The sequence below is a fragment of the Ranitomeya variabilis genome, chromosome 1 (genome assembly GCF_051348905.1).
Source record: "Ranitomeya variabilis isolate aRanVar5 chromosome 1, aRanVar5.hap1, whole genome shotgun sequence".
Lineage (NCBI taxonomy): Eukaryota > Metazoa > Chordata > Amphibia > Anura > Dendrobatidae > Ranitomeya > Ranitomeya variabilis.
The window spans coordinates 760,276,835-760,297,889 of record NC_135232.1 but is presented as its reverse complement, the minus strand read 5'-3'; the positions used below and the strand labels follow the sequence as shown (position 1 = coordinate 760,297,889).

The following is a 21,055-nucleotide window of genomic DNA, read 5'->3' as shown; positions in this document are numbered from 1 at the left end:
CGAGACCACGAAATCGAAACGGGAGAAAAACAATGACCAATGAGCCTGTCTAGGATTCAGCCACTTGGCAGACTCGAGATAAATCAGATTTTTGTGATCAGTCAAGACCACCACACGATGCTTAGCTCCCTCGAGCCAATGTCGCCACTCCTCAAATGCCCACTTCATAGCCAACAACTCCCGATTACCAACATCATAATTCCTCTCGGCAGGTGAAAACTTTCTTGAAAAGAAAGCACAAGGTTTCATCACAGAGCAATCAGAGCTTCTCTGCGACAAAACAGCCCCTGCTCCAATCTCAGAAGCATCAACCTCGACCTGAAAAGGAAGAGAGACATCAGGCTGACACAAAACTGGAGCCGAAGAAAACCGGCGCTTCAGCTCCCGAAAGGCTTCCACGGCCACAGGAGACCAATTAGTCACATCAGAACCCTTCTTGGTCAAATCCGTCAAGGGTTTAACCACGCCAGAAAAATTAGCAATGAAGCGACGGTAAAAATTAGCAAAACCCAAGAACTTCTGAAGACTCTTAACAGATGTAGGCTGAGTCCAGTCATGAATAGCCTGGATCTTGACTGGGTCCATCTCAATAGTAGAAGGAGAAAAAATAAAACCCAAAAAGGAAACCTTCTGTACTCCGAAGAGACATTTTGAGCCCTTCACAAATAAGGCATTAGCACGCAGGACCTGAAATACCATCCTGAGCTGCTTCACATGGGACTCCCAGTCCTCAGAAAAGACCAAAATGTCATCCAGATACACAATCATAAATTTATCCAGATATTCTCGGAAGATGTCATGCATGAAGGACTGGAACACAGAAGGAGCATTAGAGAGTCCAAAAGGCATCACCAAGTACTCAAAATGGCCTTCGGGCGTATTAAATGCTGTTTTCCATTCATCCCCCTGCTTAATACGCACAAGGTTATACGCACCACGAAGATCTATCTTGGTGAACCAACTGGACCCCTTAATCCGAGCAAACAGATCAGATAATAATGGCAAAGGATACTGAAATTTGACCGTGATTTTATTTAGAAGACGATAATCTATACAAGGTCTCAGAGAACCATCCTTCTTGGCCACAAAAAAGAATCCTGCACCAAGAGGGGAGGAGGACGGGCGAATATGTCCCTTCTCTAAAGACTCCTTTATATAACTCCGCATCGCGGCATGTTCTGGTACAGACAAATTAAAAAGTCGTCCCTTAGGGAACTTACTACCAGGAATCAAATTTATAGCACAATCACAATCCCTGTGAGGAGGCAGGGCACCGGATCTGGGCTCATCAAATACATCCTGGTAGTCCGACAAAAACTCAGGGACCTCAGAAGGAGTGGAAGAAGCAATTGACACCAAAGGAGCATCGCCATGAATCCCCTGGCAACCCCAACTTGAAACAGACATAGCTTTCCAATCCAAAACTGGATTATGAGCCTGCAGCCATGGCAGACCCAAAACGACAACATCATGCAAATTATGCAGCACAAGAAAGCGAATCACCTCCTGATGTACAGGAGTCATGCACATGGTCACTTGAGTCCAATACTGAGACTTATTCTCAGCCAATGGTGTAGCATCAATTCCCCTCAGTGGAATAGGGAATTCCAAAGGCTCCAGGACCAAACCATAGCGCCTGGCAAACGACAAATCCATCAGGTTCAAGGCAGCACCTGAATCCACAAAAGTCATAACCGAATAGGAAGACAAAGAACAAATTAAAGTAACAGACAAAATGAATTTAGGCTGTATAGTCCCAACGGTGACAGATTTAGCAATTTTTTTTACGCGCTTAGAGCATGCTGAGATAACATGAGTTGAATCACCACAGTAAAAGCACAACCCATTTTGACGTCTATGATCTTGCCGCTCAATTCTGGTTAGAATTCGGTCACATTGCATAGACTCAGGTCTCTGTTCAGAAAACACTGCCAGATGGTGCGCAGATTTGCGCTCCCGCAAACGCCGATCAATCTGAATGGCCAAAGCCATTGAGTCATTCAGACTTGCAGGCGTGGGGAACCCCACCATAACATTCTTAATGGCTTCAGAAAGACCTTCTCTGAAATTTGCAGCCAGGGCACACTCATTCTATTGAGTAAGCACCGACCATTTCCGAAATTTTTGACAATACACCTCAGCTTCATCCTGGCCCTGAGAGAGAGCCAGCAAGGCCTTTTCTGCCTGGTTCTCAAGATTAGGTTCCTCATAAAGCAATCCAAGCGCCAGAAAAAACGCATCCACATTCAGCAATGCAGGATCTCCTGGCGCCAGGGAGAAAGCCCAATCTTGAGGGTCGCCACGTAACAGGGAGATAACAATTCTAACTTGCTGAGCGGAATCACCAGAGGAACGAGGTCTCAAAGAAAGAAATAATTTACAATTATTCTTAAAATTCCGAAACCTAGATCTATCTCCAGAAAACAACTCAGGAATAGGTACTTTTGGCTCAGACATAGGACTGTGAACAACAAAATCCTGAATGCTTTGCACCCTTGCAGCAAGATGATCCACACTAGAAGTCAGACTCTGAATATCCATGTCTGCAGCTGAACTCAAAGCCACCCAGAGATTAAGGGGATGAGAGAAGCTGGACAGACTGCAGCAAAGGGAGAGGAAAAAAAAAATTGTACTCAGGACTTCTCTTATCCCACTTCTGCGATGCATTAAACACTTTTTTGGCCTGCTGTACTGTTATGATCCTTAGTGGCTGAGGATCACAGAATGAACTAGCTAAGTTACTGAACATAGAACGAGCTCTAGGGAGGTGGTAACTGGACTGACCGCAAAACCTGATCCTAACAAACACACTAAAGGTAGCCGGTGAACGTGCCTAAATTCCTGGACATCTCGACGCAGCCTGAGAAACTTGCTACCCCTATAGAGAAAGTAAGACCTCACTTGCCTCAGAGAAATGACCCCAAAGATATAGGAAGCCCCCAACAAATAATAACGGTGAGGTAAGGGGAAAATACAAAACGTAGAAATGAAAACAGATTCAGCAAATGAGGCCCACTAATACTAGATAGCAGAAGACAGGCAGGGAACTGTGCGGTCAGTAAAAAACCCTATACAAAATATCCACGCTGAGAATACAAGAACCCCCACACCAACTAACGGTGTGAGGGGAGAAACTCAGCCCCCTAGAGCTACCAGCAAGCAAGGAAATCACATATTAGCAAGCTGGACAAGAACAAATAAATAAGCAAGAAACATATTGAACACTGATGAGCAAAAAATAACCAAACAGAAACTTAGCTTCTCTTGGCGAGACTGATAACGAAGGGATTCAGGAGAGATCAAAATAGCACTGAATACATCGACAGCAGGCAACCACTGAAAGTCCAGGTGAGCTAAATAGGAAACCAGCTAACAGATAACGAGACAGCTGAACCAGCCTCAGACCTGGAGAATGACACAAAGAGCCACCAGAGGGAGCCCAAAGACAGCACTCACACAGTACCACTTGTGACCACAAGAGGGAGCCCAAAAACAGAGTTCACAACAGTCTACCCAACAACAGGGAACTGGTCTACAACCGATTCATCTCCCTCATACACAAGTTTTAGAAGTCACCTGAGATGAAGGAACATTTCTTTAGTTTCATGGGAACATATTCCAGAACAACCACGCAGAGATTGCACCTGCACTTCGGCACTCAGAGGAGTGTTGGTACTTGCCCATCTTCGGAGTGTACCATACTAAGAAGCCAGGGCAAATAAGAATGGTATTCGACTCAAGCGCCAAATGTGAAGACGTCTCATTGAATGATGTCCTACTGTCGGGGCCCAGACCTGAATAATAGACTTCTAGAAGTACTACTCTGTTTCCGCAGAGATACGGTGGCATTTATGGCTGATATACAACAGATGCTCCACTGTTTTCTTGTCAAGGAGGAACACAGGAACTACCTGAGGTTCTTCTGTTACTGCGACAATGACCCGGGCAAAGACATCGCAGAGTACTGGATGAGAGTACACATCTTCAGGAACAGCCCTTCCATGGCAGTCACTATCTACGGCCTCCAGCATTCCGCCAAAGAGGGCGAAGAAGAGTATGGGTCAGACGTCAGATCATTCGTAGAAAAGGACTTCTACGTAGAAGACTGTTTGAAGTCCACACCAACAAATGAAGCTGCCATCAGTCTACTAAAGAGGGCTCAAGAAATTCTCGCTCAGTCTAACCTAAGGTTACACAAGATTTCCTCCAACAGCCAAAAGTTGATGGAAGCCTTTCCCTCTGAAGACTATTCCAGCGATCTAAAAGACATAGACCTAAGCATCGACTTCCTTACCATGCAACGGAGCCTTGGATTGCTTTGGGATCTGAAGACAGACACCTTCACCTTTCAGATCTGCAAGGATGAGAAACCCTTTACGCGGAGAGGAGTTTTTTCTTTCGTGAATAGTCTATACGACCCCCTGGGATTTGTAGCTCCGGTAACTATCCAAGGAAAAATGATGCTAAGGAAATTCACCCAAGACACATCTGATTGGGACGATCCACTTCCGGCAGAAAAGGCTGCTCTCGAAGCCTTGGCTGACCTTCGTGTGAAACGACCATATGCTCCTGTGCCATCCACAGAAGTCAAAACACAAAAGCTTTGTATCTTCTGTGACGCATCAGTCAAAGCGATCGCAGCAGTAGCGTACCTCAAAACCATAGATGAGAATGAACAATGCCATATCGGGTTTGTGATGAGCTGTACTAAACTGGCGCCACTCTGTGAACACACGATACCCAGATTGGAATCTCTGTGCTGCTGTCCTCACAGTAGAGTTAGCCGAGCTTATGTCAGATGGGATGAATATAGAGATCAAAGATGCAGAGTTCTACACCGATAGCAAGGTGGAACTGGGATACATCTGCAATGAAACAAGTCGCTTCTATGTCTACATCAGCAACCAGGTACTGAGGATAAGAAGATCCACCTGCCCTAATCAGTAGCACTACGTGCCTACTCACCACAATCCTGCAGACCATGCGACTAGATCCGTTGCACCAAGTCATCTTAAGGACACTACATGGTTCACAGGCCCTGCCTCCTTGAACCGTTCTATGCCTCACATCAGCAGGTCTGATACATTCGAACTAGTGGATCCAGATACCGACAAAGAGCTCCGTCCTCAAGTGTCTGTTCTACATACAGTGATCCCAAGTCAACAGTACACCTCAAATCTCATCGGCTCATCAGGTTCTCAACCTGGAAGCCACTTGTTCGAGTCATCCCTTGTCTACTTCATGTAGCCCAGTCCTACAAGTCAGCACTACCTGAAAGCCAGAGACCTTGTAAAGGTTGGCATCACTGCAAACAGGCGTTTACCGCTTCCAACCTAGAAAGAGCCAAGGTTACAATACTTTGTGTTGTACAAAAGTAAACCTACACCAGAGAAATGGACAACCTCAACAAGGGACAACCCATTCCTGGAGATAGTGCGCTGAAGAAGCTCGATCCGATTGTCAACCAAGACAGGCTGCTGAGAGTAGGAGGCCGTCTTCAAGAAGCCGAGGTGGAAGTTTCAGAGAAACATCTAGTAATAATTCCTGGATGTCATCACGGAATAACCTTGCTCATTCAGCATCATCATGATTTAGTGAGACACCAAGGCCGTTTGTTTACCGAAGAGAACCTACGGGCGGCTGGACTATGGATAATCAGAGCAAAGAGAAGCGTGAGCAGACTCATCTTCAACTGTGTTACGTGTGGCAAACTCCAAGGCATGTTCCAAAATCCAAAGATGGCCAATCTGACACCCGACAGACTTAGTACTGAACCCCCCTTCACTAATGTCAGACTAGACGTATTCGGTCCATGGTCTGTGGCTACACGACGCACTAGGAAGATCCATACTGAAGCAAAGTGTTGGGCAGTTCTATTCACCTGTCTGTCCATCAGAGCTGTTCATATCGAAGTAATCAAATCTATGGACACTTCGAGTTTTATAAATGCTCTTTGACGCTTCATCGCTATCAGAGGCCCTGTGAAGCATATTTGTTCTGACCGAGGTACGAATTTCGTCGGAGCGGCAAGAGAACTCCCTTCCAATTTAGACATTGCTAATGTTGAAAGGTACCTAGGCGAGCAAGGCTGTACCTGGACTTTCAATCTCCCACATTCTTCACACATGGGTGGTGCCTGGGAAAGAATGATAGGGATAGCACGTAAAATACTAGACTCTATCTTCTTACAAGCGAACACCAGACTCACACACGAGAGTTTAAAGGGAACCTGTCACCCCATAAGTGACATAAGACACTGCGGGGCGGGATGTCTGGCAGGGCGGCCGCACAGGCGCAGTGAGCTAGACTGCAAATGAGGACAGAGAATGGGCAGCGCTCACTGTGCATGCCCAAGGCATAAGAAAAGAGCGCAGGCGCCGGCTCATTTGAAAACAGCGCTGAGGAGGTGGCGCCCGGCGCGCACAAGCCCGGAGTGATGGCTGTGCTGCGTCTGATTAGCAAGGAAAGACCCGCCTCCGGGAACATTTCACGGTATGAGGGGGCACATTTTATAAGTGATTATTTCAGCGTGTGCAGGCATCATAACTAAAAGAGCCACCTTGTCAGAATGCAGCATTTGTGCTGCACAAGGTGGCTCTTTTAGTTACAAACGCCTGAGGGGGGTGACAGGTTCCGTTTAACTACGTTCTTGGCAGAGGTCTCAGCTATCATTAACGCCAGGCCGCTGACAGCACTTTCCAGCGATTCTGGAGACCCAACAGTCCTGACTCCTGCAATACTACTCACGCAGAAAACATGTGTACTGAGAGCTCCACTCGGAGAATTCAATGACAAAGACCTCTACAGGCGACAATGGAGGCAAGTGCAAAGCGTGTCCAATGTCTTTTCGAGCAAATGGAAAAGGCAGTATCTCTCCACTCTGCAAATCAGGACAAAGTGGCAGAAAGACCACCCAAACATCCAACCTGGCGATGTTGTAGTCGTCAAAGACAGTCAGTCGCATCAAAACAAGTGGCCACTCGACCTAGTCACCAAGCAAGCCCTTTCCCAGCAAGGATGGGAATGTGCGCAAAGTAGAGGTCAGAGTGTGCAAGCTTGGGGAGAACAAACTGTTCCTCAGGCCAGTTACTTAACTTGTATTGTTATTTTCCCCAAAAGAACCAAATAGTGGCATCCGTTGATGCCAAGTGAGGAGTGTTCTGCCCATTAATGCAGCAAGTTAATTCACAATGTAGTACCAGTTGTCACCATTAGAGGTCATTAGGTACACATTTATCCTGTTCTGTATCCAGGAGCTTATCGCTTTAAGTCTGTGTTCTGATTAGAACCGCCCCCCGGTTTCCCGGGCAAAGTAGCCATTTTCCCCCAGACCTTGAGTCTTACATACATGTTCCTGGCTCTCTCTTCCTGCAGATCATTGCTCTTGATAAGCGGATTCCAGTGAGGCACAAATGTACTTACATGTGTGTGTTATGTTAGAACAGTTATGCAGCCACTTTGTAGTTTTTACCTGATCATCCATTATATCGAATATCTCTCAATATCATCTACTATTGTTCATCGTTCACCATCTCAATAAATATAGACTTAAGAACCTATACAGTCTGTTTACTGAGGCAATGGATGAAGGTTTAGCCGTATGCTAGAATCCACACAGCATCATACGTGGAGGAAGACAGAATAGAAGGATCTTTAGTCTCATTTGGACAAGGAAAGACTAGAAGCAATGGGATGAAACTGAATGGGAGGAGACACAGATTAGATATTAGAGAAAACTTTTTGACAGTTAAAGTGATCAATGAGTGGAACAGGCTGACATGAGAGGTGTGAGTTCTCCTTCAATGGAAGTCTTCAACCAGAGGCTGGACAGACATCTGTCTGGGATGATTTAGTGAATTCTGCTTTGAGCAGGGGGTTGGACCAGGTGACCCAGAAAGTCCCTTCCAACTCTAGCATTCTAGGATTTTATGATTGCAAGGAAGCTCTCCCAGTTTTGGGGAGTTTTTATTCCCTTGAAGAGGCTACAACAGTTTTGGAAGTTTTTTTCCTTGAAATATCCTTTTCAGCTTTTCGATTGGACGGTGCCCAGTTTGGAGAGGATGCCATCAGTGTCCAATTCAAAGACATATTCACTTTTTTCCACAAATTGCCAACAGTCGTCTTGTGGTGTATTACGTTATTGTGGTGTATTATGTTCTTGCAGCAGCTCTGCAGCGTCTTTTAGCTGGTGGCTTCCAAGAATAAGCACGACATAATTTTTACCAGCTTCACAGCTTCCAAATTCTGAAGTGATCAACCCCTTTCCGACATTGGGCGTAATAATACACCGATGTCAGACACCATCCCTTTGATGTGGGCTCTGTTGCTGAGCCCATATCTTTTCCAGCACTTGTGAGCTGTTTTGAACAGCTGATATGTGCCGCTAACAGCCGTGGGAGGAATTGCGATCCACCCGCAGGTGTCCAAGTGCGCCGGAAATCCCGCCCATCGGTGACCCCCATCACGTGATTGCAGCGCCCCAGAGTCCTGGTCGTTGCAGTGATGTCATTCTTCCACCAGGGGGAGTGATATTACGTCTGATGGCAATAAAGGAGATCTTCCTTCCAGGTATTACAAACCATACACACTTCACACTCCAGTCCACCAGGGGGAGCTTTGCTCCTATCTACTAGGGCACTCCTCACAGAAGGGTAAAACTGGTGGGCTGGATAGAAAGTTAGAGAGAAGCTGGCTGGGCTTTGCCCAGGCAAGACCTGTCAGGCAGACAGGGGGAAAGGAGGAACATCGGAGCTGCAGACAGAGGGTCCCTGACAGGGGTGGGATCCTGTCAGAGGCCTAGATAGCTAGAAGGCTACGGAGCTGTGCCTGCCCCACGTGCGGCAGCATCCTAAGAAAGGACACAAAGAGAATTGTGTTGTAGAGGGTGAGAAACGAAGTCATAGCACAAGGAGATAACACCAGAAGGAGTTCTGCCCTGAAATAGGCTGCCTCCTTCTGAGGTGCGTAGCCGGTGGCCGGAACACCGAGGGAGCAACTGTCTCCAAGCCTTGCCCCAGAGACCAGCAGGACAGTCAATTCCAAGTTCGCTGCCTGACCTTAATACCTAGGAGACACGGTGGCAACTTGTGGGGGTCGGGGCGTCTCTAGGGTCCCTGTAAAAAGCCTCAGGCCATCAGTCATACGGGTTTGTCCTATCCATACCATCTGGGGGACAGAGGGGAAGAAATAACATCTAGAAGATCTACAACAGTTGTGAGGACCTTACCGAGAAGCTCAGCAGGGAGGTACTACAACACACAGGCGCTAGAGGAAGGCTACTGATTTCCACCTGGATAAGGGGACTCTGGATTGGCCTTCAGACCGACCGGACTCTGCCTACCCTGTGGTCTGTATCCTGGACTGTGGATGCTAAAGCCTTCAGTAAAGGTAAAGAGACTGCACCCTTGAGTCCTCATTATTCACTGCGCCTTACATCATCCACCATCACCATCTACACCTCTGGGAAGCCCTGGGGACACACTTCACCTGTGGGAAGGTATACCATCTTGCTGCCATAACATCACCCCAACTTTCCCTTTTATTGGACGTCCCTCAAAGGGCCACGGACCGGGTCGGGCCACCGTGACATCCCCCGAACCGAAGGACCCGGTACCGAGTACCCCATTGCCCTTACGTGGGGGTGATCCATGATTGCGGGTCAGCGTTTGGTCGGCATGACAACCAGAGGTCTCCAGCAGACTTCTATGGCTGTCACTGCCGAATTGCTATGAGCGCCGCCCAGTGATCGGCGCTCATAGCAAATGAGGAATTCTGCTACATAGGAGTATCTGATCATCGCCTGTTTGTAGCAGAGCCGATCAGGTTATGACAGCTTCTAGTCTCCCATGGAGACTTCTGAAGCATACAAAAAGTAAAAAAAAAAAGTTTTTAAAAATATAAAAAAATATAAAAGTTCAAATCACCCCCTTTAGCCCCATTCAAAATAATACAATAAAAAATTAAAATATACACATATTTGGTATTGCCGCATTCAGAATCACCCGATCTATCAATATAAAAAAAAAATTAACCCGATCGCTAAAAGGTGTAACAAGAAAAAGCTAAAAACTCTAGAATTACGTTTTTTTGGTCGTCACAACATTGCATTAAAATGCTATAACGGGTGATCAAAAGATCGCATCTGCGCCAAAATGGTATCATTAAAAACATCAGATCGGTACGCAAAAATAAGCCCTCCCCCAACTCAGGATCACAGAAAATGGAGATGCTATGGGTATCTGAAAATGGCGCAATATTTTTTTTTTAACAAACTTTGGATTTTTTTCACCAATTAGATAAAAAAAAAAAAATAGACATTTTTGGTGTCTATGAACTCATAATGACCTGGAGAATCATAATGGCAGGTCAGTTTTAGTATTCACTGAACACAGTAAAAAGCAAAAGAAAAAACAATGGTGGAATTGCACTATTTTTGCAATTTCACCGCACTTGGAAATTTTTTCCCGTTTTCCAGTACATAATATGTTAAAACGAGTGGTGTCTTTCAAAAGAACAACTCGTTCCACAAAAAACAAGGCCTCACGTGGCCGTATTGACCAAAAAATAAAAAAGTTATAGCTCTGGGAAGAAGGGGAGCAAAAATCAAAAACGCAAAAACGAAACTACCTCCGCTCATGAAGGGATTAAATAAAGTGACATAAGATGGAACGAGCACAGCAATGTCATTTTAACTTTGTTACGCATTATTTTCATTTTATGGGGCGATTTGCAATGCATATTCAGGCAGATTCTGACTGAAAAAGATGTGTGCACATAGCCAGGGCCGGCTCCAGGTTTTCATGGGCCCTGAGCGAAAGAGTCCCAGTGGGCCCCCTTAACACATACCACAATTCATAATGCACCGATACGGCAGAGAAATAAAGGTATAGTGCAATGCCAAAGATTTCACTTACTTCTTACATTACGTGAGTGATATCTATTGTACATTCTACATTAGCTCAGAAACCGGACAATGTAGTCCTCTATACAGAATAATGAGCCCCATATATTGCTCCAAACAGAATAATGAGCCCCATATATTGCCCCATACAGTATAATGGCCCCATACAGTGCTCCATACAGTATAATTGGCACCACATAGTCCTCTATACAGAATAATGAGCCCCATATATTGCTCTAAACAGAATAATGAGCCTCATATAATGCTCCATACAGTTTAATGAGCACCACAGAGTGCTCCATAGAGAATGAGCCGCATATATTGCTCCATACGGAATTGACCCCATATAATGCTACATACAGTATAGTGAGCCACATATAATTCTCCATACAGTATATGATGGGCCCCATCTATTGCTCCATATATAATGGGCCTCACATAATGCTCCATACAGTATATGATCAGACCCATACAGTATACTGAGTCCCATATATTGCTCCATACAGAATGGGCCCCATATGATGCTCCATACAGAATGGGCCCATATAATACTCCTTACAGAATGGGTCCCATATAATGCTCCAAAAATAATTGGCCCCATAAGATGCTCCATGTATATTGGGCCCCATATAATGCTCCATATATAATTGGCCATATAAAACGCTCCATATATAATTAGCCCATAAGATGCTTCATATATTATTGGCCCCATATACTGCTCCATAGGTAATTGGCCCCATATACTGTGCCATATTAAATTGGCCCCATATAATGCTCCCTATAGAATTGGCTTCATAAGATGCTCCCTATATTATTGGCCCCATAAGATGCTCCATATAGAATTAGCCCCATATAATGCTCCATATATGGGCCCCTTCTGATGGTCCCCATATATTGCTCCCCCCAAAAAATGAAATACTCACCTCTCGTTGCTTGATGCTACTCTGCTCTGGACTCCTCAGCATCTTCCTGCTCTGTGCTGCGACTGCTCAGGCAGAGGGCACGTACTGGTGACGTCATCGCGCCCTCTGACCTGAACGTCACAGACAGAGGATGGAAGATGCTGCAGCCCTGGAACCGGGAGAGGTAAGTGTAATAGAGTGCAGGGTTGCGTATGTCACCACGGAACAGACAGACCAACTGTTGGAGGGGATTTATTAACAGGGGTAAAATTCTCCTCGCAGGGAGTAAACAGGGGGTTAATGGAGTCAAACAGAAAACAGTAAACAATTAAGCGGAATCAAAAGGGTTAACGAGTGTTCCGGTAACTTATCAGCCCAGGGAGGTCCTGACTGGAGGGTCCTTATTTCCCAATGTGGATACAGTCACCAGCAGGGCTTGAGATCCTGAAGTCTCTTCTGTGTCTCCTGGAAAGTCCGGGGTTAAGTCTCTGCAGCCTGTTCTTCTCAAAGTGAAACTGGAACCAGGAAATAGCACAGCCTCCGTCGCTGCTGCAGGAGCCTCTGTGTACCAGGCTGACAGTCTCTCTGTAATAACACACACTGGGCAGTTACTTATCACACCAGGGATCTTTGCTTGTCACTGCGGTCATCAGGGCTGCACAGTCACTGTCTCTGATTCAGGAGGCTTCCAAATCTACACCCCCGCATCCAGCCTTCACTCTGGTGGGTATCTCAGCCTCAGTGCCCTCACGGGGAGCACTACTTTTAGGGGAGCACGGCGCTGCAGCCTGCCCTCTCTTTGGCGCGCTGCCCTCTCTCTGCTCTCCCGCTCTTTTCTGACCACTCCCCTCTCTTTTCCCAGCAGTCCCCTGGTCCCCTCTGTCCAGGGCAGAACGTCTTCCCCCCAACAACCCAGCTGTCTGACTAAGTGGTTCCAGGCAAGGAGCAGGGAAAGCAACCTCCTTACATAAGTATTGCAAGTGCCGGGGCCCGGAGCAGGCGGGGGGTCCACTCACGGGGGCCGACACAATAGCGCGCCAGTGTCCCCGACGGCTAGTGGGCCCCCTGCCTGCTCAGGGCCCCGGCACTTGCCCAGGTGCTGACGCCGGCCCTGCACATAGCCTAAAATTTTAAAAACTGACACACTGACCACAGGGGTGAACCTAGCCTCTCTGCTGCCTGAGGCAAACGGCAAAATGGCGCTACCCCCCGTAGTAAAATCAGTACAAATAACTCTGGTTTACTCTTTACTAGCCTAACCTGACCCACATGGAAAATACATACACTTTTAAATAGGAATATATTTGAAACATTGATCTTTACACTTCTTCAGGGACTAAATGCCGCCTGAGGTGAAGTGACCAACTTGCTTCATTTTAAGTGTGCCCTTGGCCGGGGAACAGTGCTTACTGTAGCGCTTCTTCCCTGACAGGTGTCAGTGTGGTACAGATGCGGCACACAGTTGCCACACATATTTATTACACACGGACACGAATATCTCCAGTACCGTTTTTTCCGGTACTGGAAATATCAAGATGTGTGAAACCAGCCTAAAGCCACATTCACACGTTCAGTATTTGGTCAGTATTTTACTTCAGTATTTGTAAGCCAAATCGGGAGTGGGTGAGAGATCCAGAAGTGGTGACGTGTTTCTTTATATTTTTCCTCTGATTGTTACTCTCCTGGTTTTGGCTTACAAATACTGAGGTAACATACTGAACATGTGAACGTGGCATGATAGCGTGTTTCTGTTACTTCTGACTTCCCGTAGACAGCTGGAGCTGGAGCAGACCGCGACGTCCATCTGACCCGTCACGGACCGGGACCGCCCCTGGGTGAGTATAATCTAACCTTTATTTCTCATCTTTCAGGTTACATCGGGGGCTTATCTACAGCATTACAGAATGCTGTAGATAAGCCCCTGATGCCGGTGGCCGCAGCTCTAATACGATTTTTGGGGTGACAGACGCCCTTTAACCCCTTTCTGACATCGGACGTACTATCCCGTCGAGGTGGGCCCGTATGACCACCGACGGGATAGTACGTCCAGCGCGATCGGCTGCATTCACGGGGGGAGCGCGGCCGATAGCGGCCAGGTGTCAGCTGACTATCGCAGCTGACATCCGGCACTATGTGCCAGGAGCGGTCACGGACCGCCCCCGGCACATTAACCCTCGGCACACTGCGATCAAACATGATCGCAGTGTTCCGGTGGTATAGGGAAGCATCGCGCAGGGAGGGGGCTCCCTGCGGGCTTCCCTGAGACCCCCGGAGTAACGCGATGTAATTGCGTTGCTCCGAGGGTCTCTTACCTCCTCCTCCCTGCAGCAGGCCCGGATCCAAGATGGCCGCGGTATCCGGGTCCTGCAGGGAGGTGGCTTCACTGCGCCTGCTCAGAGCAGGCGCCGGGAAGCCTCCAGGAGCTGTGCACGTCAGATCGCCTATCTGACACAGTGCACAGCAAAGTGTCAGATCGGCGATCTTACACTATAACATCATTGTCCCCCTGGGGCATTGTTATAGTGTAAAAAAAAAAATTTCACATGTGTAAAACAAAAAAAAAAAATTCCAAAAGAAAATGCAAATAAAAAAAAATATTGTTCCTATATAAATACATTTCATTATCTAAATAATAAAAAAAAAACACAATAAAAGTACACATATTTAGTATCGCCGCGTCCGTAGCGACCCGACCTATAAAATTGTCCCACTAGTTCACCCCTTCAGTGAACACCGTAAAAAAAAAAAAAATAAAAAATAAATGAGGCAAAAAACAACGCTTTATTATCATGCCGCCAAATAAAAAGTAGAATAACACGCGATCAAAAAGACGGATATAAATAAACATGGTACCGCTGAAAACGTCATCTTGTCCTGCAAAAAAAGAGCCGCCATACAGCGTCATCACCCCCTTAGTTAGCGAAAAATTAAAAAAATGTATTTATTTCCATTTTCCCATTAGGGTTAGGGCTAGGGCTAGGGTTAGGGCTAGGGTTAGGGTTAGGGCTAGGGTTAAGGCTACAGTTAGGGTTGGGGCTAAAGTTAGGGTTAAGGTTGGGGCTAAAGTTAGGGTTTGGATTACATTTACGGTTGGGATTAGGGTTGGGATTAGAGTTAGGGGTGTGTCAGAGTTAGGGGTGTGGTTAGGGTTACCGTTGGGATTAGGGTTAGGGATGTGTTTGGATTAGGGTTTCAGTTATAATTGGGGGGTTTTCACTGTTTAGGCACATCAGGGGCTCTCCAAATGCGACATGGCGTCCGATCTCAATTCCAGCCAATTCTGCGTTGAAAAAGTAAAACAGTGCTCCTTCCCTTCCGAGCTCTCCCGTGCGCACAAACAGGGGTTTACCCCAACATATGGGGTATCAGCGTACTCAGGACACATTGGACAACAACTTTTCAGGTCCAATTTCTCCTGTTACCCTTGGGAAAGTACAAAACTGGGGGCTAAAAAATAATTTTTGTGGAAAAAAAAAAGGATTTTTTATTTTCACGGCTCTGCGTTATAAACTGTAGTGAAACACTTGGGGGTTCAAAGTTCTCACAACACATCTAGATAAGTTCCTTGGGGGATCTAGTTTCCAATATGGGGTCACTTGTGGGGGGTTTCTACTGTTTAGGTACATTAGGGGCTCTGTAAAAGCAATGTGACGCCTGCAGACCAATCCATCTAAGTCTGCATTCCAAATGACGCTCCTTCCCTTCCGAGCTCTGCCATGCGCTCAAACGGTGGTTCCCCCCCACATATGGGGTATCAGCGTACTCAGGACAAATTGGACAACAACTATTGGGGTCTAATTTCAACTGTTTCCCTTGGAAAAATGCAAAACTGGGGGCTAAAAAATAATTTTTGTGGAAAAAATAATAATTTTTATTTTCACGGCTCTGCGTTATGAACTGTAGTGAAACACTTGGGGGTTCAAAGCTCTCACAACACATCTAGATGAGTTTCTTAGGGGGTCTACTTTCCAAAATGGTGTCACTTGTGGGGGGTTTCAATGTTTAGGCACATCAGTGGCTCTCCAAACGCAACATGGCGTCCCATCTCAATTCCTGTCAATTTTGCATTGAAAAGTCAAACGGCGCTCCTTCCCTTCCGATCTCTACCATGCGCCCAAACAGTGGTTTACCCCCACATATGGGGTATCAGCGTACTCAGGACAAATTGTACAACAACTTTTGGGGTCCAATTTTTTCTCTTACCCTTGGGAAAATAAAAAATTGGGGGCGAAAAGATCATTTTTGTGAAAAAATATGATTTTTTATTTTTACGGCTCTGCATTATAAACTTCTGTGAATCACTTAATGGGTCAAAGTGCTCACCACACATCTAGATAAGTTCCTTAGGGGGTCTACTTTCCAAAATGGTGTCACTTTTGGGGGGTTTCAATGTTTAGGCACATCAGGGGCTCTCCAAACGCAACATGGCGTCCCATCTCAATTCCAGTCAATTTTGCATTGAAAAGTCAAATGGCGCTCCTTCGCTTCCGAGCTCTACCATGCGCCCAAACAGTGGTTTACCCCCACATATGGGGTATCAGCGTACTCAGGACAAATTGGACAACAACTATTGGGGTCTAATTTCAACTGTTTTCCTTGGAAAAATGCAAAACTGGGGGCTAAAAAATAATTTTTGTGGAAAAAATAATAATTTTTATTTTCACGGCTCTGCGTTTTGAACTGTAGTGAAACACTTGGGGGTTCAAAGCTCTCACAACACATCTAGATGAGTTTCTTAGGGGGTCTACTTTCCAAAATGGTGTCACTTGTGGGGGTTTCAATGTTTAGGCACATCAGTGGCTCTCCAAACGCAACATGGCGTCCCATCTCAATTCCTGTCAATTTTGCATTGAAACGTCAAACGGCGTTCCTTCCCTTCCGAGCTCTCCCATGCGCCCAAACAGTGGTGTACCCCCACATATGGGGTATCAGCATACTCAGGACAAATTGTACAACAACTTTTGGGGTCCAATTTTTTTCTCTTACCCTTGGGAAAATAAAAAATTGGGGGCGAAAAGATCATTTTTGTGAAAAAATATGATTTTTTATTTTTACGGCTCTGCATTATAAACTTCTGTGAATCACTTAATGGGTCAAAGTGCTCACCACACATCTAGATAAGTTCCTTAGGGGGTCTACTTTCCAAAATGGTGTCACTTGTGGGGGGTTTCAATGTTTAGGCACATCAGGGGCTCTCCAAACGCAACATGGCGTCCCATCTCAATTCCTGTCAATTTTGCATTGAAAAGTCAAACGGCGCTCCTTCCCTTCCGATCTCTACCATGCGCCCAAACAGTGGTTTACCCCCACATATGGGGTATCAGCGTACTCAGGACAAATTGTACAACAACTTTTGGGGTCCAATTTTTTCTCTTACCCTTGGGAAAATAAAAAATTGGGGGCGAAAAGATCATTTTTGTGAAAAAATATGATTTTTTATTTTTACGGCTCTGCATTATAAACTTCTGTGAATCACTTAATGGGTCAAAGTGCTCACCACACATCTAGATAAGTTCCTTAGGGGGTCTACTTTCCAAAATGGTGTCACTTTTGGGGGGTTTCAATGTTTAGGCACATCAGGGGCTCTCCAAACGCAACATGGCGTCCCATCTCAATTCCTGTCAATTTTGCATTGAAAAGTCAAATGGCGCTCCTTCGGTTCCGAGCTCTACCATGCGCCCAAACAGTGGTTTACCCCCACATATGGGGTATCAGCGTACTCAGGACAAATTGTACAACAACTTTTGGGGTCCATTTTCTCCTGTTACCCTTGGTAAAATAAAACAAATTGGAGCTGAAGTAAATTTTTTGTGAAAAAAAGTTAAATGTTCATTTTTATTTAAACATTCCAAAAATTCCTGTGAAACAGCTGAAGGGTTAATAAACTTCATGAATGTGGTTTTGAGCACCTTGAGGGGTGCAGTTTTTAGAATGGTGTCACACTTGGGTATTTTCTATCATATAGACCCCTCAAAATGACTTCAAATGAGATGTGGTCCCTAAAAAAAACATGGTGTTGTAAAAATGAGAAATTGCTGGTCAACTTTTAACCCTTATAACTCCCAAACAAAAAAAAAAATTGTTTCCAAAATTGTGCTGATGTAAAGTAGACATGTGGGAAATGTTATTTATGAACTATTTTTTGTGACATATCTCTCTGATTTAAGGGCATAAAAATACAAAGTTTGAAAATTGTGAAATTTTCAAAATTTTTGACAAATTTCCATTTTTTTAACAAATAAATGCAAGTTATATCGAATAAATTTTACCACTATCATGAAGTACAATATGTCATGAGAAAACAGTGTCAGAATCGCCAAGATCCGTTGAAGCGTTCCAGAGTTATAACCTCATAAAGGGACAGTGGTCAGAATTGTAAAAATTGGCCCGGTCATTAACGTGCAAACCACCCTTGGGGGTAAAGGGGTTAAAAAGGTACTACTGGCCTATAGCAAAATGACTATAGTTGACCATAGGATATGTCCTCCACTTGCCCAAGTAAGTCACAATAACATATATGGGTATAACATCCTTTTCTTATAAGCACCACTTATTTGTACCATATAAATGAGATTATGTATATACTATTCATCCTATGGGCAAATATAGTCATTTTGCTATCAGGTCAGATTAATATTGAGGATCTGAGAGGCCAGTAGTACCTTTTTAACACCCTGCCCCCTTTTTCTGTTCGTTGGTTATAGGGAAAGGAAGAAAAGAAAGAAAGAAAGAAAGAAAGAAAGAAAGAAAGAAAAAGAAAGAAAGAAAGAAAGAAAGGAGAGAGAAAAGGAGGGGAAAGAAAACAGAGAAAGAAAGAGGGGAAAGAAAGAACAGAAAGAAAGAACAGAGAGAAAGAAAGAAAGAAAGAAAGAAAGAAAGAAAGAGAAAGAAAGAAAGAAAAAAAGAAAAAGGGGAAAGAAAGAAAGAAAGATAGAAAGAAAGGAAAGATAGAACAGAGAGAGAAAGAGAAAGAAAGAGGGGAATGAAAAAAAGGAGAGAGAGAAAGAAAGAGGGGAATGAAAGAAAGAACAGAGAGAGAAAGAAAGAGGGGAAAGAAAGGAGAGAGAGAAAGAAAGAGGGGAAAGAAAGAAAGAGAACAGAGAGAGAGAGAAAGAAAGAGGGGAAAGAACAGAGAGAGAGAAAGAGGAGAAGGAAAGAAAGAAAGAACAGAGAGAGAAAGAAAAAAAGAACAGAGAGAGAAAGAAAGAAAGAACAGAGAAAAAAGAAAGGAGAGAGAAAAAAAGATAAGAGAGGGAAATAAAGAACACAGAGAAAGAAAGAAAGAACAGAGAGAGAAAGAAAGAACAGAGAGAAAGAAAAAAATATTAGAGGGAAAGAAAGAACGGAGAAAGAAAGAAAAAAGATTACAGAGGGAAAGAAAACAGAGAGAGAGAGAAAGAAAGAGAGAGAGAAAGAAAGATTCTATAAAGATACTATAGCCGCCTGGCTCCCATTGTAATGCCCACCAGAGCATCCCGCTGCAGGACATATCATGATCTGCTCACATGGCCGACATTCCCTGATTCCATGGCGATTCCGCTGTCCGCGCTGTCGGAGGAGGACACGGTGATAGATCTGAAGAATTCCCTGAAGTGCCTCCATGGTTCCGTCTCTCCCCTCCTCCCTGTACACACCCGGCTCGGCTCTGCTCCATATACCTCGTACACACATGGCTCTGCTACATCCACTCTGCAAACCCCTCCTGACCCCACACATCAACTTCCCCTCATCCAGCACCATGACAACCAACACAGCAGAGTCCTGCATACAGGAGAACTCTGATCATGTGACCTCTGACTCCTCCCCCTCCTGTGACCTCATCACAGGTCCTGTGTGCACAGACTCAGAGCATCCATCTATGAGCAACCTGAGGAAATGCATGGAGAAGAGCGACTTCAGCGTCAGGATCTGTGATGATATCACGTGAGTTGGGGAGGGCTGGATGAGGAGATCCAGGACGGAGCCCTGAATAGACTTAAAAGCGTAGTAACTGAACCTGTGTCTCCGACGCAAATCCAGTTACTACACTGACAGAATCTCCTGCCCCCCTCTCTTCAGGGACGGCAGTACCGCCTGAGCCAAAGCGCTCAACTTGCCTCATGGTAGCGGCGCCCCTGACTGACCACCTAATAATGGAAATTTGCATAAGAAAAAAATCACTGATGTCTGAATCAGGCCTTAAGAACAGAACAGAGGAATCACTTCCCCCTATTTCAGAAACCTCAGACTTTTTGAATTGATTGTTTCAAGTCTTTAAAAGGCTACTTTCACACTAGCATCGTACAACACACGACGAACTGCGTCGTTGCGACGTGCCGACGCAAGCAGTGAAAGCGCCGCACAACGGGGGCAGCGGATGCTGTTTTTCAACGCATCCGCTGCCCCATTGTGAGGTGCGGGGAGGCGGGGGCGGAGTTCCGGCCGCACATGCGCGGTCGGAAAAGACGCTATCGACGCACCAAAAAACGTTACAAGCAACGTTTTTTGGTGGTGATGGACCGACGCAACCGTCGCACGACAGTTGCGACGTGTGGCAATGCATCGCACTGCGTCGCTAATGCAAGTCTATGGAGAAAAAACGCATCCTGCAAGCACTATTGCAGGATGCGTTTTTTCTACAAAACGACGCATAGCGACGTGCAGTGCACGACGCTAGTGTGAAAGTAGCCTATGATGTGCATAAAAAAAGGAAGTGTGTACGTATATATGTGTATATATATATATATATATATATATATATATATATATATATATATATATATATATATATATATATATATATATACACACACACACGCACCTATAAATGCCATCTCCGGGTTTCAGCCTCATTTATTTAGTAGTTTAGTGGTATATACACTGCTCAAAAAAAAATAAAAAATAAAGGGAACACTAAAATCCCACATCCTAGATATCCCTGAATTAATTATTGCAGTTGCAAGTCTTTATTCATTACATAGTAAAATGTGTTGAGAGCAATAAATGGCATTTGTGGATTCAGGCGCTTCTTTAAACTTAATGGACTTAGAATTTGCCAGACGTTGTGGTTTCCCCTTGCAGCCTTTGCAGAGTCCTATTCCTTTGAGGGGCATTGATGCTACACCGTTGGCTAAAAATAAACCTCAGTTTTGGACACAGCTGACCATGTGCATGGTGCCAGCCCATCAGGAAGATTGTCGTTTTCTGGTGTTGTATAATTTGCATGATGCTACTGTGCTGGGTTTCCCATGCTTACGGTGCATAATCCGGTATT

At 45.2% G+C, this 21,055-nt stretch overlaps 2 long non-coding RNA genes across 3 annotated transcripts in view; both read right to left on the bottom strand.

Annotated features, from left to right (window-relative positions):
* LOC143766037 (uncharacterized) overlaps positions 1-21,055 on the bottom strand; it is a 111,024-nt gene that overhangs the window by 74,775 nt on the left and 15,194 nt on the right. The window lies entirely within an intron of this gene.
* On the bottom strand, positions 12,039-19,592 carry LOC143765985 (uncharacterized). Of its 2 annotated transcripts, none has more exons than XR_013213496.1 (2): positions 19,269-19,592; positions 12,039-12,387 (listed from the first exon to the last, which is right to left on the bottom strand). It is a non-coding gene; the product is annotated as an uncharacterized LOC143765985 (long non-coding RNA). The 2 variants fall into 2 exon arrangements; XR_013213500.1 differs by having other exon boundaries at positions 19,308-19,592.